This window comes from Castor canadensis, chromosome 17, assembly GCF_047511655.1.
Source record: "Castor canadensis chromosome 17, mCasCan1.hap1v2, whole genome shotgun sequence".
Taxonomy (NCBI): Eukaryota; Metazoa; Chordata; class Mammalia; order Rodentia; family Castoridae; genus Castor; species Castor canadensis.
The window spans coordinates 67,305,749-67,331,701 of record NC_133402.1 but is presented as its reverse complement, the minus strand read 5'-3'; the positions used below and the strand labels follow the sequence as shown (position 1 = coordinate 67,331,701).

The 25,953-nt window shown below is 37.1% G+C and overlaps 1 long non-coding RNA gene across 1 annotated transcript; it reads left to right on the top strand.

Moving 5' to 3' along the window:
• Positions 1–620: 620 nt before the first annotated feature.
• On the top strand, positions 621–22,053 carry LOC109703361 (uncharacterized). Its single transcript, XR_002213938.2, has 3 exons — positions 621–739; positions 19,568–19,699; positions 21,995–22,053. It is a non-coding gene; the product is annotated as an uncharacterized lncRNA (long non-coding RNA).
• The last annotated feature ends 3,900 nt before the right edge of the window (positions 22,054–25,953 follow it).

The window sequence follows — 25,953 nt, the reverse complement described above, 5'->3', positions numbered from 1 at the left end:
GTCACTATCTTTATTAAAATGGCCATCAGCAAACTTTTCCTGAAAAGTGTCAGAAAGGAAACATTTTAGATTTTGGGGAAATAACAGTTTCTGTCACTACTACTCCACCCTGCTGTGGTAACACCAGAGCAGCTATTACAAAAAGGCCAATGAAAATGATGCTTTGAAAATCAGGTCAAAGTTTAGACTTGGAATAAGGGCCATAGTTTGAATGTGAACCTTTTGTTAAATACTCTTTGCCATTTTATGAGTGGTACCAATATATTTATAAAGCAAGTTCCTGTATACATTCAGAGTTTTTATACGTCACTGTAAGCCATTTGCTTACAAAAAGCCATGTGCCTCTTCCTTGCACTTTTCATCTGCCCACCCATTCCCTTCACCCACTTTCTGTTTCCTTTGGTTCAAACAGTATTTCCTCAAGACCTTCTCTTACTTGCACAGACTTTTTTCTTAGACACTTTTATGTCGTGCCCTGTGTTCTTTTCATCTGAGTCACTTAGTCCAATATGTAATTACACAGTTGTCTCTGTGGCAATTTGATATCCTTCTCTCCAACTAAGTTGTTAATTCCCTGAGAGCAGGTGCTCTGTCTATTTTAATTCATCATTTCATTTCCAGTGTCTGTGAGAGGGCCTGCCCAGTAGGATTCACTCAATAGATACTTGTGGAAAGAAGGAATTGGTGTCAAAAAAGACTGAGAAAACTGGGCCAATTTTACGGCTGAAGGAAGTTTCAGGTAATTCCTACTGCATGTTTGAGGTTACTTTGGGGTTTTTATAGGTATCTGATAATAAAATCTTCTTTTCTCCCTTCAACACTTTTGGTTCCCTGGTTTCTCGATCCCTGCTACAATTTGATTTCTTTTATATCTTTGCATTAAAGAGGAGCTTGGTCTTCTTTTTAAAAACCAAGAAGACTTTTCCAAACATACCTGAAATTATAGTTGCATGGCTTTGTTCAGGAACAAAATGTCACGAGTTGTGTGACACTAGACAAAAACATTCTTCGTCAAAAGTTTATTTGATATTGGAGAATTTTGAGTTTTAAAGGCAGCATGGTCAAGAGAAAATGAATTATTTCACATGTTAAAACTCTGAGGAAGGCTGTTTGGTGACAAGGACTGAGTAATTCCTGAAGTATTTGCCGTCAGCTTCCACAGACATTAGGGTACCTAATCTCACAAGTGAGAACGTGTTGATTGTCAGCTGTTTTTAGATGGCGCCTAACATGTGAAGAGAAGGAAACAGACACTGCCTCTCTCAAACTAACTTTTTTAAAATCCAGAAACAATACCACACCCAACATTGGTAGCTGTTTTCCAGCAATGTTTTCATGAAAACTCTTGAGTCATTCTTATTTTACTGTTGTTTGCATCAACCAGTTAGCCGGACATCTCAAATTATACTGCTATTTCAGCTATGAATCTGTTAAAGCTTTTTGAGAAATGCAACCTAGATACTTTGTTTTTTTTTTTCTCCTACTTTTGGACTACCTTTTTGTTTTTGGTGACACTGGCAAGCCTTCTACCAATACAGCCATGCCTCCAGCCTTTCTTTGTTCTAGTTATTTTTTCAGATAGAGTCTCATGCTTTTTTTTGCCCAAGGTCACAATCCTCTTATTGATGCCTCCTGTGTAGCTGGGATCACAGACACAGGCCATCACATCCACCATTTTCATTGAGATGGGATCCCATTTTAATGCTAAGGCTGCCTTCAAAGTGCAATCCTCCTGATATCCCTCTCCCAAGTAACTGGGAGTTCAGACAGTACCATGCCTGGCTGGATTCTTAAATATAAGACACACACTGCTCTCTACCCATCTGTTTACATTTGTATCTTCTTAGTTAACTATCTGATCAAGAGATCATGACTATAATATAAAACCCCACTCCATCAAAAATTTTTTAAAGTTTAGAACCCTTCATCATTATGGAGGTCAGAGGACTTCATATCTGGCAATTATGTTAAACCTTCATCAGAGTGCTTTCTAAATCTGGTGTACATTCACCTGTGACCAGTACTTCCCAAAGTCAGCTCTCTCAGTCTTTAGTTGTTTTAACATATGAGAGAAAAAGGAAAGGCAGTTTTATATCTCATATAACATGAGTTCTGGTAATGAAAAACAAAGAAGTAGCATTCTTGTGTCTTCATTATTGCTCATCAGTATTTATCAGGTGGTACTGAGGTGTCATTAAACCAAACTGCATTTGTAGGTAAGAGCCAAAATGGCAAACACATTCTGATGCTCTTGCCATTGGTTAATGCCTAGCTAACTGTAAAGTGAATATATGACCCTTGCCACTTAATGCTAACAGACTAGAGATTCAGAGAAGACAGAAATGAGTTGGCTAGTTTTTATATCTTCCATTTTTCCAAACTTGGATTTCCCATCAGTAAGCCTGTACCACCAGGATAGCAGTGAAAATAATAACACCAATTAATTAAATGTCTGTATTTTAGTCCCAAGATTGTTTTCAAGCATTATAAACTAAAAGAATGTGGGCTGAGCAGTTTGTAACTTGACAGCAGTGTCAGGAAATGGCAATGCAGCCTTGACTATTGTCCCCTTCATTATTTGTTAATATATATCAAGATTAACATAGTATTTCTTTTCACCTTTAAGAATTATGCATTATGGTAGGAAGATAGTTAAGAGGGGTGTTTGTCTCATGGTGTTATAGTTAAAGGTAGTGACAAAGAACGGAGTATGACATGAGTGATGCACCTGCATCAGCGCTGTAATTGACATCAGTTTTGTAATCATTTTGCACAAACTGGATACAAACGGTTATAATAAAACAAGATGCACTTTCTTTACAAGGCTGTAGCTGCTGACAACAGTGATCATGAAGAATAAACATGTGATGCAATTAGGAGTGGACAAAGTGATTCACTTCTTGTCTCAACTGAATCAACATTTAACTGTTATCAAACCGCTGGGATTTAGACATATTCAAAATTTAATTAGTTATTGTTGAAAGCATACCTAATGATTACAGAATCCTATATTCATTCATCTTCTTAATTCATTATTTTATCACATTTCCAGTCACCTCACGCTGATGGAAGTTAAATTTAACATGGCATGAGTTTCTTCTTACTGTTAGTGACAACTATATTGTCTGTGTGAACTTCTTCCTGCTTCTCTTTCTATTAAAAAAGTAAACTGGATAATGGAGACAAAATCACCAGACCAAATTTTTTTCTTTAAAATTTTGAGCATTGAGAATTTAACCCGGGTCTTCTGCCAGTTTTCTGCCACCGAGCCATACCTAGCTCTGGACTCAACTTCTGCTCGAGTGTTTGGGCCTGCTTTTCACCTCATGGTGCCATATTGGAGAGATGAGATAGCCAGAGAATAATATGGAGGACACCATTTCTTTTGAACTTGGGTCAGATTTAGTGATTTAGAGGCTGACTTGGATTTAATGCAAAAGTTAGGTTATAACCAATTCCCAATAGAATCATACACTTTGTCATAGTGTTGCAAGTTTGTGTTCCACGTTTTTCTAGAAACTGAGAACATAATAAATGACTAGGACAAATAATTTTCTGGAAATTATCCAACTGGTTGGGGGGAAAGACCAAAGTCTGGGGAAGAGAGCATTCTGAACTCATGCGCTATTGGGAGATTTGTGGCATTGTGGAAGGGAAGAATAGGTACAGAGCTATCTCCATATCTGCTTTGTGTGCGCACTTTGGGAGCAAAGTCTCCTTCCTCTATAGCTGTGTTTAATCACTGAAGGGCAAAGACACCCAAACAATAAATGAATAAAAAAAAAGAGATGCACTGCATAAGACCAGAGGAATTGATGACTTTAAGATTAACGGCAATGTCCTCTTCTTGTAAATCAACAAGATATTCTCTGAACAAATAGCCCTCATTTGGAGGGCTGGTGTCAAAGAAGAATCCTTAGATACTCGTTGATAAACAGTTTTTCTCTCACTGTGATTTTACCTTTGTGCCATAAAAGCCATAGCTCTCTGGTGAGAAATTTAGGAGGATTCTACCCATCTGTGTAGGAAGTTTTTTAGGTATTGTATTATACCACAGTGTAAACTACTAAGCAAATATTAGAAGCAGAGGCCAGGACAGGGAAAATAAATGCACACACACAGTATAAGTGGATGATGGTCCCACAACTTTGTCAAGTCAGCTAGAACTGAAGATGTCACTTTTCCATGACTTGGACCACCTGAGTTCCCTCCCCACCCAAATGGTGGGGCACTCGTGTTTAAACAATGACCTGGCATATTAGGGTTTAAAATAGGGTTTGCACATCACAGATAAAGACAGGAAGAATTCCTCCTACAGAGAGCTGGACAAATAGAATGGGAGCAAATGTAAACTTCTTTTAATGAAATCTTTCATAAGATTTAAAAACATCTTTCATATGCTGATTCATGTTTTTATTGAGGACAAGACAAAATGAAGGACAGCCCGGAAGTGTGCTGGTCAAGTATAAAATTTGATCAGTAAATAGCCTTGCCTTTCAAGCAAGGAAGAATGAGAAAGCAATCATCTCTCAGCTGGCCCACAGGTTTCCCCTGGACTCTTGTCTCCTCACCCTTTTTCTTCTCTTTCTTCATCTTCTAATATTTTTCTGCAGCACTGGTCAACTATGCTCTGAGTGTCTCCATTTTATTTTATGGCAGGGTTGGAATTTGAACTCAGGACCTTGCACTTGCTCAAGTGCTCTACCATTTGAGCCATGCTGCAGCCCTTTGGCTTCAGTTATTTGATTTTTTCACATGGGTTTTCATGCTGTTTTTGTTCCAGGCTGGCCTTGGAACCAGATCCTTCTATCTCCACCTCCCAAGTAGATGGAATTGCAGACACGCGATATCATGTCCAATGTTTTGTTGAGATGGATCTCACTTGCTTTTCCCCTGGCCAGCCTCGAAGCACAGTTCTCCTGGTTTCTGCCTCCCAAGTAGCTGGGTGTAAAGTCATGACCAACACCACACCACACCCAGCTCTCTATTTTATATATGTAGAAATTGTGACGGAGTAAAGAACTTTTTCAAGATTATACAGCAAGTTAGTGGTAAGACCCTGATTCCAGCCCAGATGTCTTGTTTCAGAGTTTATGCTCTTCACTTCTTACTGTGGAAATATCTGGTAGCCTCTTTAAGTTTAATTAAATGCTTAACAAAATCTGGGGTTTTATTTTGGCGGCACTGGAGGTTAAATCAGGAGTTCATGCTTATGAGGCAAGCATGCTACCACTTGAGCCACACTCCCAGCTAACAAAAACCTTCCAAAATCTATGGTGACATCTGAAAGATTTTTATCTGTAATACAAGTATGTCTTCATCATATTTAAATTCTTGTTTTTAATCATCCCCTTCTTCCTAAATAGGAGGGTTGTAATTTATTATTTTTTAAAATCTGTTATTTTAATTCTTCTGTTTACATAAATTTTGATATAAATATCAAAAGAATAAATTATCCCAGTATGTCTAGTAAAGTGATACATTACATTGGGGCTCAGAGTTAAAAGATAAGATTGTTAGTAGTATCTTTTACTGTTTTTTCTTTCGTTCCTCCTTATTTTTATTCATTTATTCACACGTGCATACATTGTTTGGGCCATTTCCCTCCCCTGCCCCCTGCCTTCTCGCTTCCAGGCAGAACCTGTTCTGCCCTTATCTCTAATTTTGTTGAAGAGAAGACATAAGCATAAAAAGGAAGACAAAGCATTTTGCTAGTTGAGGTAAGGATAGCTATAAAGAGAGATTCCTAGCATTGCTTCCATGTACAAATGTGTTACATCTCAGGATGACTCATCTCTAACTGATCTTTACACTAGTTCCTGATCCCCTTCCCATATTGACCTCTGTTGCTTTAAGGTTTCTGTATTAGTTCCTCTGGAGTGGGGACATCAAATGCTTTCATGTTTTGGGTTTTCTGCCTATTCCTATATCTCCTGTATGTGCTCTCCCCTTATCATATGACCCAAGTCCACCCACATTGGTGCATTTGCCCTAGATCTAAAGTCCACATATGAGGGAGAACATATGATTTTTGGTTTTCTGAGCCTGGCTGACCTCGCTCAGAATGATGTTCTCTGGTTCCATCTATTTACCTGCAAATGATGAGATTTCATTCTTCTTCATGGTTGAGGAAGATTCCATTGTGTATAAATACCACATTTTCTTGATCCATTGGTCAATATTGGGGCATCTTGGCTGTTTCCATAATTTGGCTATTGTGAATAGTGCTGTAATAAACATGGGTGTGCAGGTGCCTCTGGAGTAACCTGTGTTGCATTCCTTTGGGAATATCCCCAGAAGTGGTATTGCTGGATCATATGGCAGATCTATGTTTAGATTTTTAAGAAGCCTCCAAATTTTTTTCCAGAGTAGTTTCACTAGCTTACATTCCCACCAGCAGTGTGTGAGCGTTCCTTTTTCCCACATCCTCACCAACACCTTTTGTTGGTGGTGTTTTTGATGATGGCTACTTTAACAGGGGTGAAGTTGAGTCTTAGTGTGGCTTTGATTTGCATTTCCTTTATGGATAGAGATGGTGAGCATTTTTTCATGTGTTTTTTGGCCATTTGAAATTCTTCTTTTGAGAAAGTTCTGTTTAGTTCAGTTGCCCATTTCTTTATTGGTTCATTGATTTTGGGAGAGTTCAGTTTCTTAACTCCTCTGTATATTCTGGTTATCAGTTCCTTGTCTGATGTGTAGATGGCAAATATTTTCTCCCACTCTGTGGGTGGTCTCTTCAGTTTAGAGACCATTTCTTTTGTTGTGCAGAGCTTTTTAATTTTATGAAGTTCCATTTGTCCATTCTTTCTCTTAGTTGCTGAGCTGCTGGGGTTCTATTGAGGAAGTTCTTGCCTATACTTATTACTTACAGAGTGTTTCCTGCTCCTTGGTATACTAACATCAGATTTTTGGGTCTGATATTAAGGTCCTTGATCCATTTTGAGTTAATTCTAGTACAGGGTGATAAACATGGGTCTAGTGTCAGTTTTTGCATACAGATAACCACTTCCCAGCAACATTTGTTGAAGAGGCTGTCTTTCCTCTATCATATATTTTAATGCCTTTGTCAAAAATAAGGTGGGCATAGCTGTGTGGCTTCATATCTGGGTCCTCTATTCTGTTCCACTGGTCTTCATGTCTGTTTTTGTGCCAGTATCATGCTGTTTTTATTGCTATTGCTTTGTAATATAGTTTGAAGTCGGGTATCGTGACACCTCCAGCATTGTTCTTTTGACTGAGTATTGCCTTGGCTATTTGTGGTCCCTTGGTTTCCAAATGAACTTTAGGGTAGATTTTTCAATCTCTGTGATGAATGTCATTGGGATTTTGAAGGAAATTGCATTAAGCATGTAGATTGCTTTTGGTAATATAGTCATTTTTACTCTGTTGATTCTACCAATCCATGAGCATGGGAGATCTTTCCATCTTCTGTAGTCTTCCTCAATCTCTTTCTTAAGGCATTTATAGTTCTTTTGCAGAGGTCATTCATATCCTTTGTTAAGTTTAATCCTAGGTATTTGATTTTTTTTTGAGGCTATTGTGAATGGAATTGTTTCCATATGTTCCTTCTCAGCTTGTTTGTTGTTGGTGCATAGAAAAGCTAATGATGTTTGTAAGTTGATTTTATATCCTGCCACCTTGCTATAGCTGTTTATAGTGTCTAGGAGTTTTGGGGTAGAGGTTTTTAGGTCTTTAAGGTATAGGATCATATTGTCTGCAAATAGGGATATTTTGACAGTTTCTTTACCTATTTGTATTCCTTTTGTTTCTTCTTCTTGCCTAATTGCTCTGGCTAGAAATTCCAGTACTATGTTGAATAGGAGTGGGGATAGTGGGCATCTTGTCTGGTTCCTGATTTTAGGAGAAATGGTTTCAGTTTTTCACTGTTACATTTTCAATGTTGAGGTACTTTCCTTCTATTCCTAGTGTTCTTAGAGCTTTTATCATGAAGTGGTGTTGGATCTTGTCGAAGGCTTTTCTTCATCGATTGAGATAATCAAGTTTTTTTTTTGTCTTTGCTTCTATTAATGTCCTGTATTACATTTATAGATTTGCATATGTTGAACCACCCCTGCATCCTTGGGATGAAGCCAACTTGGTCATGGTGGATGATCTTTCTGATGTGTTGTTGGATTTGGTTTGCCATTATTTTGTTAAGGATTTTTGCATTGATGTTCTTTAAGGAAATTGGCCTATAGTTCTTCTTTTTGGAGGTGTCTTTGTCTGGTTTTGGGATTAGTGCAATACTGGCTTCATATATTGAGCTAGGCAGTGTACCTTTCCTTTCTATTTTGTGGAACAGTTTAATAGAATTCAGCAGAGAATCCATCAGGTCCTGGACTTTTCTTTTTTAGGAAACTCTTTATTGCTGCTTCAATTTCATTTTGTGTTATAGATCTATTCAGGTGATTAATATCCTCTTGGTTCAATTTTGGATGGTCATAAGTATCTAGAAATCTGTACATTTCTTCAAGATTTTCAAATTTATTAGAATATAGGTTCTCAAAGTAGTCTCTGATGAGTTCCTGGATTTTCATGCTGTCTGTTGTTATCTCCCCTTTTGCATTTCTGATTTTACTAATTTGGGTTTTTTCTCTCCTCTTTTTAGTCAGGTTTGCCAGGGGTCTGTCAATTTTATTTATTTTTTCAAAGAACCAGCTTTTTGTTTCATTGATTCTCTGTAATTTTTTTGTTTCTATTTCATTGATTTCAGCACTTATTTTTATCATTTCTCTCCTTCTGCTTATTTTGGGATTTGCTTGTTCTTGTTTTTCTAGGAGTTTGAGATGTAGCATTAGGTCATTGATTTGAGATCTTTCTGTCCTTTTAATATATGCATTCATGGCTATAAACTTTCCTTTCAGTATTCCCTTGGTGTGTCCCATAGGTTCCAGTAGTTCGTGTTTTCATATTCATTAGGAATCTTTTAATTTCTTCTTTTATTTTTTCAATGAGCCATTGATTTTTGAGCAATGTGTTGACAGCTTCCAATTGTTTGCATGTTTTTTACTGCTGTTTTTGTTGTTGATTTCTAGTTTTATTGCATTGTAACCAGATAGAATCCATGGTATTATTTCTACTTTCTTATATTTGCTGATGCTTGCTTGGTGCCCTAAGATATGATCTATTTTGGAGAAGGTTCCATGAGCCGCTAAGAAGAATGTATATTGTGCAGCAGTTGGATGAAATATTCTGTAGACATCAACTAGGTCCATTTGATCTATGGTGTGATGTAGATCTAGGATTTCTTTATTGATTTTTTGTTTGGATTACCTATCTATTGGTGATAGGGGGTATTAACGTCTCCCACTACCACTGTGTTGGAGTCTATATATGTTTTTAGGTCCTTCAGAGTATGTTTGATGAAATTGTGTGCATTGACATTGGGTGCATATAGGTTGATAATTGTTATTTCCTTTTTGTGTATTTCCCCTTTTATTAGAAATGTCCTTCTTTACCTCATTTGATCAAGGTAGATTTGAAGTCTACTTTGTCCGAAGTAAGTATTGCTACTTCTGCTTGTTTTAAGGGCCCACTGGCTTGGTAAATCTTCCTCCAGCATCTTCCTCAGCTAGTGCTTGTTTCTGTTGATGAGATGAAGCTCCTGTAAGCAACAGATTGTTGAATCTTCCTTTTTAATCCAGTTTGCCAAACAGTGTCTTTTGATGGTGGAATTAAGTCCATTAACATTCAGTGTTAATATTGATAGGTGTGTGGTGATTCCTGTCATTTAGTTGTCTTTGTTGTTTAAGGGTTTGATTGTGTGAAGTTGAATCAGTGTTACTCTCTACTTTTGTGCCTTTTCTTCTCCTGTAGTTTGGTACTGGCTGCCCTTTCATGGCTTTGTTTGCTTTCACTTTCTGTGTGCTGAATTCCTGGAAGAATCTTTTGTAGTGGTGGCTTGGTGGTCATATATTGTCTTAGTTTCTGTTTTTCATGGAAGATTTTATTGCTCCATCTATTTTGAATGATAGTTTTGCTGGGTAGAGTATCCTGGGGTTGAAGTTATTTTGTTTCAGTGCCTGGAAGACCTCACTCCATGGTCCTCTTGCTTTTAAGGTTTCCATTGAGAAATCTGCTGTAATTTTGATGGATTTACCTTTGTGTGTTATTTGTTTTTTCTCTCTTACAGCCTTCAACATTCTTTCTCTATTCTCTGTAATTGTTGTTTTAATGATAATATGTCGTGAGGTAGTTTTATTTTGGTCAAGTCTGTTTGGTGTCCTGGAGGCTTCCTGTACCTGAATGGGCATAGTTTTCTCTAGATTTGGGAATTTTTCTGTTATTATTGTGTTTAAAATATTACAAATTCCTTTTGCATGCACCTCTTCTCCCTCTTCAATACCCATGATTCTCAGGTTTGGTCTTTTGATGGAGTCAGTGAGTTCTTGCATATTCCTTTCACAGGTTTTGAGTTATTTGAGTAATAGTTCTTCAGCTTTTCCTTTAATTTCCATTTCATCTTCAAGTTCTGTGATACTGTCTTCTGCTTATTCTATTCTGCTGGAGTGTCCTTCCATTGTGTTTTGTATTCCTTTTTCTTTTTTTTTACTGAGGTTTTCCATATCATGGATCACTTCCTCTTTAATATTGTCAATTTTCATCCTTAATTCATTTATCTCTCTATTTATGATGTTTTCTGTTTCACTTTGGTATTTATTTAGGGCTCCTATGAGTTCATTTATATGTTTTTGTGTCTTCTCATAGTCTTTATTTTTGTCATCTTGGAATTTCTTGAATGCCTCTTGTACATTTTGGTTGACCATGTCTAGTAACATCTCCATGAAATTCTCAGTGATTTCTTGCAGGATTTCTTCTTTCAGAATATTTTTTTGGGCTTCGTTGGGTTCCGTGGAAAAGTCTGTCTTGGTTTTATTGAGGTCTGGAGCTGGGTACCTGTTGTCTTCATTTCCCTCTGAATCCTGTACTAATTTATTTTTGGGGGGAGAAGGTTTTCATCCCTTTTTTGTCTTCCCATAATTCCACTTGGTGCTGTTTCTGTCCCTGTTCTGAGTGTAATTTAATATTAGCTAACTTACAATACTAAAACTAATGAAATGAAAAAGAAAGAGAAAAAAGAAAAAGAATTTTAAAAATCAGAGAACCAAAGAAATTTATAGGGATAGACGGTGGACCAACAAACTGTGAACAAGACAAGCACTTAGAGTGAAAGAGAAAAAAGAAAAAAAAATAGAGAACAAAAGAAATCAGCAGGGATAGATGGTGGACAAACAAACAGTGAACAAGACTTAGAGAGAAAGAGAAAAAAAAAATTCCGGGTTCAGGAACAATGGAATTTCAGCCTTAGTAGTTCTGGTGTTACTCCTTCATCATCCAGTCCTGGTGTTGGTATTTAAGCAGTAGCTCTGTCATAGTCTTGCCAGGTGGTTGGGTCAGGAGATGAGATTTGTCAACTGCTATCTGCCCTATTTCAGGCAGCAGTTCATCTGCTGCCTACTGTCAGCCGTCTTCTTTTCCAGGCTTTGTTTACTGAAAGTTTGAACAGAGTTCAGCTCCTTGCCCCTCCCCCTTTCTCTGGGGTGGCCAGAGCACCCCACCCCCTCTGCTGCATGTCCTTTTCAGTTCTTTGTTTATTATTCATGTTTTTTTGTGTGTGGGGGGGGGGCAAATGTCAGTCTATCGAGGGGGCTATGCAGGTTTACCCCAGGGGTGGCTGTGGGAGTATTGCTTATTTGCTCACCTGTTGGTCTGTGTCTCCCAAGCAGGTTTGAAGCTGGCATCTGGTGGCACATGAGCCCTCCTGTTTTCTCAGTGTAATGTGGCATGAAGAAGCTTTGTATGGGCTGAGGGTTTGGGCTGTTGGAGTTTTGCTTCTTCTTGGTGGTTTTCCCTGCCAGGTGTGTCTCCAGAGTCTCAGCAAGGTTTCTGATTTATGGAGCTCATGCTGTCTGTTTCCTTCCTCTAGTCTTGGGGATCTTGGATCCCTTCCCCATATTTAAATTCTTTTTTGCATGTACAGGAAATGTGATATCTTATGTTTGGCAACCTTTGGGTTTGAATGCAGGGCCTCCCACTTGCTCGTCAGTTGCTCTTCCACTTAAACAAAGCCCTCAGCACTGTTTTGCTTTAGTTATTTTGCAGGTAGATTCTTGTGCTTTTTGTCTGTGGGCCATCCTCAGACTGGAATTCTGCCAATCTGAATCCTGAATAGCTGGCATAATAGGCCTGAGTCCCACATATAATTACAGAGATTTTTAAGGGGGAAATATTAGAGTTTGTGCTTGGGGCCTCACATTTGCTAAGCAGGTGCTCTATTACTCAAGCTGCTCCTCCCAGTCCCCAATCATAGTTACATTTTTATAGAAAATTTTGTAGCTAACTTTATCAGCCCTGTCATAAAATTTGACACAATAAAGGTAGCATGTCTGTACTTGTTATCTATGCAATGTAACAAATTACCTCAAGCTCGGAGGCTTCAAGGACAAGTTATTTGTAATCTCAGCATTTCTGTAGGTCATGAGTTCAGTGGTGGTATAGTTGGGTGACTCTGGCTCTGAATCTCTTATGAAAGTGAAGTCTGGTGGGTTGTAGTAACCTGGTCACTTGATTAAGCATCCTATTGATACGGCAACAGGCTTCTTCTAGAGCAAATAATACAAAAATTGGAACAAGGAGAGAGCTGCAATAACTCTTACGATCTGGTGTCAGAAGTTACACACAGTGACTTCGACATTTTGTTCATCAGAAAACTGCCCCACTGGAAAATGAAGCACTACCCTCATTAAGTAGTGAGTCAGAGAGTTTGTGGGCATTTTAAAACAACCAAACTACCAATAAAGAAGGAGAAGAAAGACAAGGAATGGGTGCCAGGCATGGTAGCAAACACCTGTAATCCCAGAACTTGGGAAGCTGAGGCAGGAAGATCAGGAGTTCTAGGTCAGTCTGAACTACACAGTGAAACCTCACCTCAAGGAAAAAGAAATAGAAAGAGAGAAGAGGAGAAGGGACGAAAGGAAAGAAGACAAAACAAAAATAAGTAATCCACAACTTATCTGTTTAGAATTTGAGTCTACTACGTTTCATTAATTCAATATTGATATTTTTATAAATTGAAATCTTAGAAATGAGTTTTGTCCAGGGGTGGGAACCAATGGGATGGAGAATATAAACGGAGAGGGTGAAAGAGGGCAAATATAGTGGATGTGTTTTGTATTTTGTATGAAAATAGAAGCATGAAACCTGCTGAAATTGTTCAAAGAAGGGGGAGGAGGGATGAGGGAGAATGATGGAGGGTGAATCTAATTAAGATACATTGCAAGCACATATGTAAATGTCACAATATATCTCTCTGCACAAATACTGCATGCTAATGAAATTTTAAAAATGAATTTCTTGCTAAAAGTGCATGTGTCTTTAACCATTGTTATAGCACTCTAAGTGATTATTTCAGCTTTAGCAAAATGATTCAGCCCAACATCTCGTCCTAGTGAAATGACGAGATCATGTGGGTCTTTGATACAACAGGAGATGGAGAAGGTCTCCATTCTGCTGCAATTTTCTTTGCTTTATATGAATTTCTCAGGCTATTGTGCAACTCCTTCCTCTTCTCTGAGATCAGTTTTCTTTTCTGCAGGCCTTTGTACTAAATAGATTTGCAGTTTCCTTTCAGTTCTGAGATTTTGAAGTCTGCAATAAATTACAAACTTTGAGAAGCCTAAGGTTTCCAGATTTCAGTAATGAACAATGAATGTAACTTTAGCACTGCTCTTATGCAAGTGAACGTGACTTTTTATGCCAACTAGAAATGCAAATAAGTAGAATCCCAAGAACTCTCTTCTGAAGTGTGATGCATTTCATGATTTTATCATGAACAGGACATAAGCTCCAGGAGGAGACAGTAAGAGGTGATGCTCTCCCAAGAAGATAACCACACCATTTCATTTGTTAGTATAAATGCTTTCATAGAGTCTGCATAGAAAAACACATCTTGTGAAAGAGTAATAGAAAAATATAAAATTTTGCTTTAAATTTACAGTTTGATCAAATTTTCATTTTGATACATTTTCCTTTAGCTTATGTCTTGGGTTATTGAAAGCAGCATAAGTTAATTTGATTTGCTGCCATCAGAGTACTTGATCTATACAAATGTCTCCTCTATTTCAATCTGTCTGACATTCATAAACGGGTAAGGCACCAGGTTCTGTCATTTTGTATTATTTTACTGCATTATAGAAATGACCTCTTTCCCTTCCTCTGACACAGTCTGTCATGAGAGGTCATTTCAATCTGCTCCGTCTCAGAAGAAAGTCTCTAAAATTGGTTTTGAGATTTTGAATATCTATTTTGGTTTCCCACATGAATGACACCAAGCTTTCTGCCTCATATTCTGTGTCATATCTTATCTAAAAAGAAGAGAGAGAAACAAGGGAGAGAATTAGGAAGAAGGGGAGAGAAACAGGAGAGGGAGAGACAGACAGACAGACAGAAAGAGACAGAGAGTTCTTCCTTGAGCAGCATCATTATGAATTGAAATTGCACAAATTTATATTTTTTCCTTTTTTTATATTGTTCTGCAGGAGGTACATAGTGACATTTACAAAAATATTTCTTACAATATACCAAATATATCATCTTGAATTCACCCCTCCATCATTCGCCTTTATCCCTTCATTCCTGGAATATGGAACAGTTTCAACAGATCTCATTTCTCCATTTACGTACATGTGTACACAGTATTTGCACCATATTCACCCTACTGTACCCTTTCCCCACCTCCTCCCCCTCCCACTGGTACAACACCCCCAAGACAGGCCCTGTTCCACCCTCCTGTTCTTTGAGTTTGTAGTAGAAAGAAAATGACATTCCTGTTTGTTTAAAATAGCTACAGAGGGATTGTATCAATTTGTTAGCATGGTCTGTATCAAGCTCCTTAATTAGGCTACCGCTCCTTCCTTCTCCACAGGTCTGCAATTTCTTCGGCAACCCTGGCAGACACACTACTTATGTGAGCTTAAAAAACCAGTGGCTCAACAGACCTGTGCTTTACAGTTCCACCCTATGCAAGAAACTATAAGCAACTCTTTCTTGGAACCTGTGGCTCTTGTAGTGAGTCCTTTTCTTCTGGAGTTAGAACGTTTTAAATAAGTACAATCCAATTTTCCTGACAATTTCAACTGTTCTTTCCCTGATGTTTGGGATGACATGATGTGTTGATTTATCATTACTTTGTTTCCATCCTCTCTTTATCATTACTGTCATGATTAGTGTCACGACAAATGACTTCAATTTTTTTGTAGCCCTTGTCTTCTCAAGCCTGGCCAGTGCCACGCAATCTCTCCAAGGTCTTCCCAATATGAGCCTAAAAACTACAGGAGCAGAAAGCAAACTTAAAACTGGAGATTAAATTATACATCAGAGTCTTGCCAGTTTGTTGTTGATGTAATTTAATTTAGGTGCGGTTCTGTGACCAGGATCTTACCCAAATTTCCATGTTTTATTCCAAATCTGGTGCCAAAAATTCATCACAAGACACAAAATTTGAGTCTTTTTGCTTTAACTCCTGACTCATAACTATCCAAGCCTTACCTGTTCACGGTTTTTGTCCTTAGTTAGAATGTGGCTGTGAACTCAGTATCGGGTTTGTTTTCTTCGACACTTGTTAACTGAGTCAGGACAGATTGTATGATTCTGAAAATGTCATTATGGTAACTTCATTAACAAGTGGAATATTGAGGCATTTTATAGTATTATTTTCTCTGCCACATGAGCTATAAGCTCAGAAAAGAAGTCAAAGGAGCAGAATTATCCATTATTGGGGATGTAAGGAGGGCAAGACTGATGCTGGACTAGATAGCAAACAGGTGCCCAGAATATGTCTTGCGGTTTCTCAGTGTGTCTGACACTGGGATGACTGTCATGGTCTTCATATTGGCAAAGATAGGACAAGGAATTATGCAGAAAGCCACTTCTACATATGCTTTCTGGTTCCACCTAAGGTCTACTCCAGGAAACTTGGAGATAGAAAGGAAAGAACCTTCTGTCCTGATGACTGGCCACCAGTGAGTGATGGATAATTTACTTATTCTGCTTTTCATCTATCCTGTGAAATGATTCAAGCTCATCGTGTGAATGCTGAATTGCCCAGATGTTGATGGTGTTGCCTAGAAGGGGTTTCCTTCCTTCTCTAGCTAAAAAGCTATGGTCAGTTTGAGCCCCAATTAAGAAGTCACTCTTCATGTTAATATGACTGATGGCCTCCTTTGCATTGTCAAAGTGTGTTATTATTCACTTATCATATTTTATATGTATTCACACAGTAAATGTTTATAAGTATAATGAATTAAGTTCAATCTTATTGTTGAAAAGGTCCATTTGCTCTTACAAAAAAATTTTTATTGGCGGTACTGGGGCTTGAACTCAGGGCCTATGCCTTAAGTCACTCCACCAGCCCTATTTTTGTGAAGGGTTTTTTTAAGATAAGGTCTCACAGAACTATTTGCCCAGGGCTGGCTTTGAACCACGATCCTCCTGATCTCTGCTTCCTGAGCAGCTAGGATTACAGGTGTGAGCTACCAGTCCCTGGCTTAGAAAATCCTTTTGTCCTGATAAGGTTTGACTACATACATTAAATATGCATGCTTAGACCTGGTGAGTCTAAGACCTGCTTAGATTTTGTGAGCCATCTGCTCTTCTCAGATCTTCCGTTCTCTCCCCTAACTCTCATGTGATAAGCGTATCTTGGACGCTTAAGAAATAGAAGCAATGGAACATGGCATGGCTCATCTCCCTCAGGGGAGTCCCTGACCAACCTACTGGAATCTGCAGCCCTGTGTCCTACTTGCCCTTGGCGAGAGTGGACTATGCCTGTGTCCCCCAAGGACCAAGTTCTTCACATAACTTCTTGACCCTTCCTCCCATGCCTGCTCAAAGACTTCATTCTGACTGTCCTCACTTTCTTTGGCATGAATTATTTTCTTCCATCAGTGTATTCTTCAATTTTTCCTTAAAAACAAACAAGAAAAAATAAAAAAAAGACTTGCCTGAGCCCACATCACCTACTGCTTGGTTCCTCTATGTGTTTACATGAAAATATCTTGAAAAAATGTCTGAAGTTAATGTTGTCACTTGTTCACTTTAGCATCTTCTAATAAGGCAGTTCTTCCATGTTGCCAATCCAATGATTCCTAATTCTTAGGAGTATTCAGCACCATTGGTGCTGCTCCACTTCTCTTGAGTTTTGGAACACTCACTTCAGGTCTTGGTACCAGCTGTTCCTTCCCTCCAGGTCTCCTCTTCCTGACCTCTTTCTTGTCTTTGAGATCTCAGCTCAAATGTCCCTGGTCCCCTTAACCACTCATTCCATACGCAATTTCCAGCATCATATTTCAATACTTCATCATCTGATAGTTTTCTTTCCTTCGGCTATTGGTTTATTAGCTTTCTTCCCTATTAGGATATAAAGTCCATAATATCAAAGAACTTGCCTTTATCACTGCTATTTTCTCAAATTTTAGAATAGAGCCTGGCATAAGTTGAGCTCACAGAAAAATATTTGTTGAATGAATGGATGGATGGAAGTCAAAATCCTTATATCCAAAAAGTCAAAAAACCATCTAAGAAGAAATGATTATATATGTATGTGTGTATAATGATAATACATAATAGAAATGATAATTGCTATGTGGATATATCATACACAAAGCTAATGTTTTATTTTAAACATGTGAACTCTGAAACTCTTTCACATTTACATAATAAAAATAATTATATAAATAGTTCATGAGACCCCATCTCAGTCAATATCTGGGTGCAGTGGAGTACACCTGTCATCCCAAGCTATGCAAGACCCTTTCTCCAAAATAACCAGAATATAAAGGGCTGGAGGGAAGTCTCAAGTGGCAGACCCTCTGCCTAGCAAGTGCAAAGACCTGAGTTCAAACCCTAGCACTACCAAAAACCAAAAAAAAAAAAAAAACCCACAGTCACTTGGAAATCAAATGTGTTTTCTCACAGACCATTTATTTCACAGAGAGGTTATGCTTTCAGATTGTTCCAAAAACTCAATTTTACTTATAACACAGCTGGATGAGAGGCCTACAGCCTAAATTTGAAGATCTAGCATAAGGGAACAAATAGAAGAGATATTATTAATGATATTGATGAATATTTAAATAATTATAAATTATTATCGTATTACTGGTTAATTGTCATTTAATATTCTTTTGTAGTTTATAAGCACAGAAAATTAAGAAATATTTTCATAAGAAGCTTTCTACTCTCTTTTCTGATCACTTGTCCCATTTTTGCTGTGTTTTTCTCTCAATTCCCTCAAGTACCCAAGGCTCTGCCTAGGTTTATAGCAGCACCCATGTTAGAAAAAGTTTACATGCTTATGAATCATTTTGCAAAATTCTGAAAAAAATATTTGTTATATTGAATAATGCTATACCTTAATAGATTAATTCAATACCATAATGTCTTTGCAAACATTTGAACCTTCTTTTAGCATCTTAAAATTTCTTTCATTTTTCTCTTTTTAGGTTAAAACTAAAGTTAAATAATTTCTCACTATGTATTATACTTTGCTTTGTTGAATAAGTTATTTTTTTCCCTGAGAGAGGTACTAAATATAAGCTGCTATAGAGCTCTTAATTATTGTTTATTTTTGTGACTTTTCATGATATTTCAGTTGATTCAGGTGATTGCATTGGGCTCTCCAAGTATAAAACATAAGATCTATAAGCTCTGTTTTGTCTCTTCCTTTTAAATAATTATATATATTGTGTTTTATAGCCATTAACAGAGTATTCATAAGTGGTGGAAAGTAGTAGTAACTCCAGTTTCTCCATTAAAAATTATGCTGTATATTTTGTTAAAGTAGCCTTTATCACTTGAAAGAGACTTTTAAATATTTCAGGTGTGAATAATATTTAAAAATAAATGACTATGAAGTTTTAGGTATTCTATCTACACAAGAAGATGATGTACCTTTTCCTCTTCAGATTAATTGTCCTTAGGTCTTTGAAGCCTCCTTGTTACACTGTAATGTTCATTTTGATTTGCTTCTGCTGAGTGGAAGGAGTTTTTCATTTGACCCACCCATGCAATCGATGCATGCTTCTGTGTTTCTGTGATATCTTGCTTAGTTTCTAGAAAGAGGAGTTTGAAATTGCATTAAGTATTTCATGAGGATTTGTATCATTTTCTCTAACTAAGAACAATTTAAATAGTGCAGTAAGTTACCAGGATGTAGAGTCTGATATAACTACATTTAATATATGTTTACTCCCTGATCTCAAGATGTTTATAATCTGATCAGTATTCAAATTAGGTCAAAACATAATGCTATTTTAGAAAACTTGTAAAATACTTCCCAGAAAAGTAATTATCATATAAAGAACTTAAAACTAAAATCCAGGATACCTATGTTCTCTTCCAATTTCTGTCACTATTCATATGATTGTGGCCAAGTGTCCTTGATGATCTAGAATTGAATATTTTATTTGGAAAGCAGAAATTGATGTCACCAAGCTTGTGTGGTTTGTTATATGATTTTATAAAACACTTGATTTTGTCTTAATGGCTTTTTATTTGCATTCCACTTCAGATTTTACAATCTGTATTATGAAAGCTTGAAAATACATTCTGGTTACTGAGGACTGAATTCCCCATGGGACAACACATGTAGGAGACACCTGACACCACTGAAGTTTCTCTCAGAACAGACGGTCATCAGAGGGTATGCGGTGCTTACTGGGAGAGGGAAAATACATCCTTAGGTGCGCCCTGCAGAAGGAAAACAGTAAGCAGTTCTGTGCTTACTGTTTAACTCTACAGATGTCGATGCATAGTTCCTTAGGACTCTGGTCAGCACCCAGAGGCTTTATGCTCCAACGGGGAGATTTCTTTCCCCTTGGAAGCAGTCATGTAAGGTTTTTTCTTTTTTTTTAATTTTTATTTAGAGCATTGCACAGATTTTTCCCTCCATGGGTGGGGTGTATGATCTTACATGAAAGATGGTCTTGAAGTTTTCATCAACAAAGATATGTAAATTAAAGCACTATCCATACTTCTGTTTATTCTCTAAATCCTAATAAACATTTTACATATTGGAGGCCCAAAAAGCTATAATCAAGAAAGAATTGAATCTCATGCCTCCTGTTTTTGAGGCTGAGTTGATATGCGAAGGCTGAGTTGAATCACAATTGATTCAAGACAGAATGAGAAAAAAAATTCTACTTTGGAAATAGCATAAGGCTTAGGGGAGGAGCCCACCTGCTACATATTTTACCTGGCCTTTCTGATTCTCTTTATACAGTAAGGATGACCACACAACTTAAGAGTGAACTTGAGATGATATTGGCTACTCTAGAGACCCCTGAATATTTATGTTTGTGTGAGGAAGATTGTTCCTTCAAGAATCACTTTTATCCAACATTTAATGCCATTGAAATCAAATTACAGAAAACTAAGGTTATTTCCCTAATTTTACTGATCGTGACCTCACAACCAGGACCATGCATGACTCACACGAAACCCTAGAGCCCCTCGGCTGCTATGGAAGAACCAGATGTCTAGAGTCCTTGTGAATAGGTCACAGCCACACCCATTGTCCATCACGATCTTAAACTCATCAGGTTAAAAATCACTGAAGAGTTCTGATGTTAGAGCCTTGAAAGAACGAGTGAAATTTTCATGGTGTGTGTTTGATTTTTGTTGTTGCTTGTGTTTTGGTGGTAGATAGTTAAACACTCGTGTATAGCAACTATTTATACAATGAATAGAAAGCAATGTCTGTCTCTATGAGAATTCATGTTTTCTGCCGTGCTGGGTTTGAACCCATGACCTTACACATGCTAGGCAAGTGCTCTACCACTGAGCTATACCCACAGCCTGAGAATTAACATAGCAGTGAATATCTTTACAGTTGCAAACATAGACAAAAGGCATTTAAAAAAAATCTAAAAACACATTTACATACTAATGTTTTAAGAGTCACTTAAGAGAACTTTTCATTTATCTGTTGGGATAAAAGTAGAGAAAACACTCTCCGGGCAAATTCTAGCTCCATTGAGAAGAGTTTATGTGTCAATGGCTGAAAGTGGTACTTATATTTCATGGCAAAATATAAGTTTAAAATATTGGGGTTAGGTCAGATATATACTTTTATTATTATGAATAACAAGTAAGTGTGTACATGAAAATGCAGGAATTCTTGGTTTAGACTACTGAGATATTGTTAATCAGAACATTGCATGTACACTCCAAGATGTATCACCAAATTTATCAATGATTCATTCAGGAACAATTTTTTTCTTATATTTAATCTATACACTTGTTGGTAAACTTGGATCTTGTACAACACAATTTTAAATATTCAGTAAATATTGTATGTGGTCTTATATTGCTCTAAGGTAGCTGTTGATGATACTTCTATTCTTGTTTTGTGTGTGTGTCATTAGCACACTGCACTGTCATTCCGTTTGGTTGAGTTTCCTCATCTGAAATGATCTGCTTATAAAGACTTGCATATTTTAATAAGCAATTTTGTATAGTTGATTTTAAGAACCAGAGTTCTACAGATGTGAGTACATTATTTCATAAATTGATCTTTCTTAGTATGATATATATTGAATTGAGAAAAATGAACCATTGTAATGTCTTTATGGTCTTAATTGGACATCAAAATTATATAGTATCCTTCAAGGGGGTGACGTGAAACACTTTCCATAGCTATTACTCGACATACTCTTTCATTGAGATTATGATTGGAGCAGTTTGTTAGGAAGCATTAGTGTTACCTACTATCTGCTGAATACTATTTGTTGATTTAAAATATAAGGGCTGAGTTTTTGATGGGGGAGATTTTGGTGTGCATAAAATTACAGATGCAATTGCCTTTCCCCCATAATTACCTAGTCATGGTGTATAGACTCAACCACAAAACAAATTTGCTTCCTTATTTTGAAAGATAGGCTTCGCTTATCTTTCAGATTTACTTCAATGACATATTTTTTCTTCTCTTTTACAACAGACAAAAGAAATTCGTGACCATATTTTCTGTCGTCACCTATAAAATACTGAACTTGCAACATTTTGATCTTTTCTTTTTTTTTTTTTTTCTTTTATTATTCATATGTGCATACAAGGCTTGGTTCATTTCTCCCCCCTGCCCCCACCCCCTCCCTTACCACCCACTCCACCCCCTCCCGCTACCCCCCCTCAATACCCAGCAGAAACTATTTTGCCCTTATCTCTAATTTTGTTGTAGAGACAGTATAAGCATTAATAGGAAGGAACAAGGGGTTTTGCTGGTTGAGATAAGGATAGCTATACAGGGCATTGACTCACATTGATTTCCTGTGCGTGGGTGTTACCTTCTAGGTTAATTCTTTTTGACCTAACCTTTTCTCTAGTTCCTGGTCCCCTTTTCCTATTGGCCTCAGTTGCTTTTAAGGTATCTGCTTTAGTTTCTCTGCATTAAGGGCAACAAATGCTAGCTAGTTTTTTAGGTGTCTTACCTATCCTCACCCCTCCCTTGTGTGCTCTCGCGTTTATCATGTGCTCATAGTCCAATCCCCTTGTTGTGTTTGCCCTTGATCTAATGTCCACATATGAGGGAGAACATACGATTTTTGGTCTTTTGGGCCAGGCTAACCTCACTCAGAATGATGTTTTCTTGAGAAGGATCCATGATTCCATCAAATACTCTCTTTTTAATTAAACAACCAACTTTGCAACAGCCCTTGAGAAATTGTTTGGAATAAGGTATCATCAACTGGTCATTTATGTGCTTATGATATATGTTATATTATGTATATTCTACATATTATTTGTATACTATATATTAAAATAAGACTGCTTTCAAAATGCAAAAAGGTTACAGTAGCAATCACAATCTATCTTCAATACTATCAGTCATTAAAATATGAAGAAAATGAAACAGTATGTGCTCATCCTGTAGGCTACACTTTAATAACGAATTAGGATTTTTATATTGGCCTTTGGTCATCTTTGCTCATAGGTTCATTAAAAGTTGAAAACATTTGAGCATTTGTATGTTACTCTTTTCTTCCTTTTTTTTTTTTAATGGCAACCTCTTCTTTTGCCAACAACAACAACAACAACAACAACAAAAATGTGTAACTTGGATACCAGTTTCTTTTAATGAAGCTTTTGAGTCTTACAAAATATGATTAATCTGATTAATGATTCAGGCTCCTTTTATGCTTACATTATCTAGCACAAAGAGCCCCCCTACAGGTTAAAGTTTAAATGTGGATTACCAGATAAAGCTAGTCCTGACGAGGTTTCTATGGTGCAAGGAAAAATTGGATTTGCTTTTCACCTCCTCTCAGGCTCTGTCATCCTGGTTTTTGCCCTGTTCCCTTGTTCACAGCAAGGATATTAATTTTGCAGTAAAATCTTTAAGCAATTATGCAGATAGCTCTGAAAAAGCAACATACACACACAATAAGAGAAGCTTAACTGAAAAATGGACCCCAGATATTCATTAAAGACAGATGGCTCCGTTGCCAACAGCGTAACTTTGGATGTTTGGGTTAAGCCGGTATTAATCCGCACATCGTGAGAAGACGAAGCTGCTGGCATACAGACCGTATGATTGCTTCTGCTTTTTGCTTACAAAGGAACACAATGATGATTTATGTCTGCCTTTTTGGTAAATGTCCAAAACAGCATTCTTTACTCAAAAGTAAAGTAACATTTTTAAAGTCCTTGCTATACCAAATACTGAGGCTCACTTTCAAATCATTAATAAAATTTGAGGATCATATTATTTTGTAATTTTTATTACTCAAAAATCGCAATGAAAGTCAGGGAAAGGATTCCATCTAAAAATTGATTTCAAATAGTTTGATTTTAAGTCTATTGAAAATGGGAACTATCTTAATTAGTAATAAGTCTTTCACATTCTATATAAAACATAACTTTGTATTAATTCAATAAACAATTAAATTTATGGTCATTTATTGTTTGAGTGATTTTTTAAATGGAAACTAGAAAATTTTAGGCCTAAGCAGAATAAAGCAAAATAAAGCGGAAAAATACTAGGTCACATCACTCAAGCAAAAATAAGAATGCTAGAAAGGAATCCTACACACAGTTGAACAAAAATGCATATATGCTCAGTCATTTACACAATTATCAAGACAAGGAGAACCACTGAGGAGCTAATGTACCTAAAACTATATATACATGCATAAACGCCCATATATATATGATATATGTTAGATTTATAAACAATTTCAGCCAACACTTTTTTTTGTAGTCAAAATCTATGGAGAAATACTTTCAGGACAGCGTTGTCCTTGTGACGATCCATGGTGAGTGACGTTCCTTGGAAACAGTCACACTGAGTGTTGAGTCCAAAGACTGGAAGAAACCTTGACGTTACCCTACTGTTTCATCTACATATGGAGACTGAATGGTCCTTGTTAAATGTTATGTTATGTGTTAAATATTATGTTTCCTTACATAAAACAACACCAATTTTTTGTAAAAATAAAGCAAGCAGATACACTAAAGTCTAGATTATTCACAATCCTGCTGCTGACACTTTTTTTTTTTTATATTTCTTTTTTTTTTTCATTTTTCTTTTATTATTCATATGTGCATACAAGGCTTGGTTCATTTCTCCCCCCTGCCCCCACCCCCTCCCTTACCACCCACTCCACCCCCTCCCGCTCCCCCCCTCAATACCCAGCAGAAACTATTTTGCCCTGACACTTTTAAACATATACTTAAAGAGGTTCTTCTGTATCTTTAGATGTATATTTTTAAGTGGTGGGATCTTATTGGTTATTTTTATTAAGTTATTTATCTTTTGGTGTTTTTGAGACTGGCTCTCACTATGTAACCCAGGTTGGTTTGGAACTTTCTATGTAGCTCTGACTAGCTTTGAACTTGCTACCCTTCTGCCTCTGTTTCCCAACTGCTGGGATTACATATGTGAACCACCACACCCAGATTTTATTATTTTAGAATCTGCTTTTTATCATTCTACCAATCTATGTAGTGAATATCAATTTTATATGATCGAATATTCTTACCCAACCTCATTTCACTGATTGCATAGTATGTTACTGTTCAGAAAACCACGAATTCATTTTACTAACCCCCTGTTGATAATAAACAGATAGTGAAAACATTTTTATTATTTTTTTTTAAATCACAAAATTTCTGTATTCAACTAAGACTTCTGTAAAACATATGAGCAGTGAGTTATCTTCCTGCATTGTTCCTTTTCACGAGGAAATGAAAATTCTCTTGGGCAAAAGTATATTTGTGGAGAGAAAATTTAACAAGCCTTTTGATAAATTCAACCTTTTGCTTAAAAAATGCATTAGCAGTCTGAATAAAAATAGCTTGCTGCTAGAGAAAGGGATTATGTGCTAATAACCCTAACCTTCTTTCCAATTGCATCCTGGCAGCCCTGGAACAACTGCACTTAGGTCACTCTACTAACACATCAGCTCCCCTGGGAACCCTCCATTGAACCTGCCAGAGACCGTCACCCATTGCCTCTTTTTATAGTCCTGAGTGCTGATCTCTATCTGTGGCTCCCTTCACTGAGAAGATTTGCCTCTGTGTTCTTCCTCAATTGGTGGGAGCCACTTCAAGGTGAGGTTTATGTCTTACTCAGTTTCCTTATCTAGTATTTGTTGAGATGCCTGACCTTGGCTAAGCATTCTGGAAATGATCATTGAAATGAATAGTGATCTGAGGACATTTGACACGAAGACAGAGAAAAACAAAACATATGAAAGAAGGGTAGAACTACCTTCACCAAGTTCTGGATGGAGCTTCCCAATGTTCAGACAGCTACTGTGACCTCAGTGTTTTGGTGTCACTTTAAGGCATGAGAAGACAGAATGGGATTTGGCTTTGACTGCTTCCTCTTCTGAATGGACCCAACATACATGTGGTCTCTTCCCAAAAGAAAACTATGTTGAGCCCAACTATGTGTGCTTA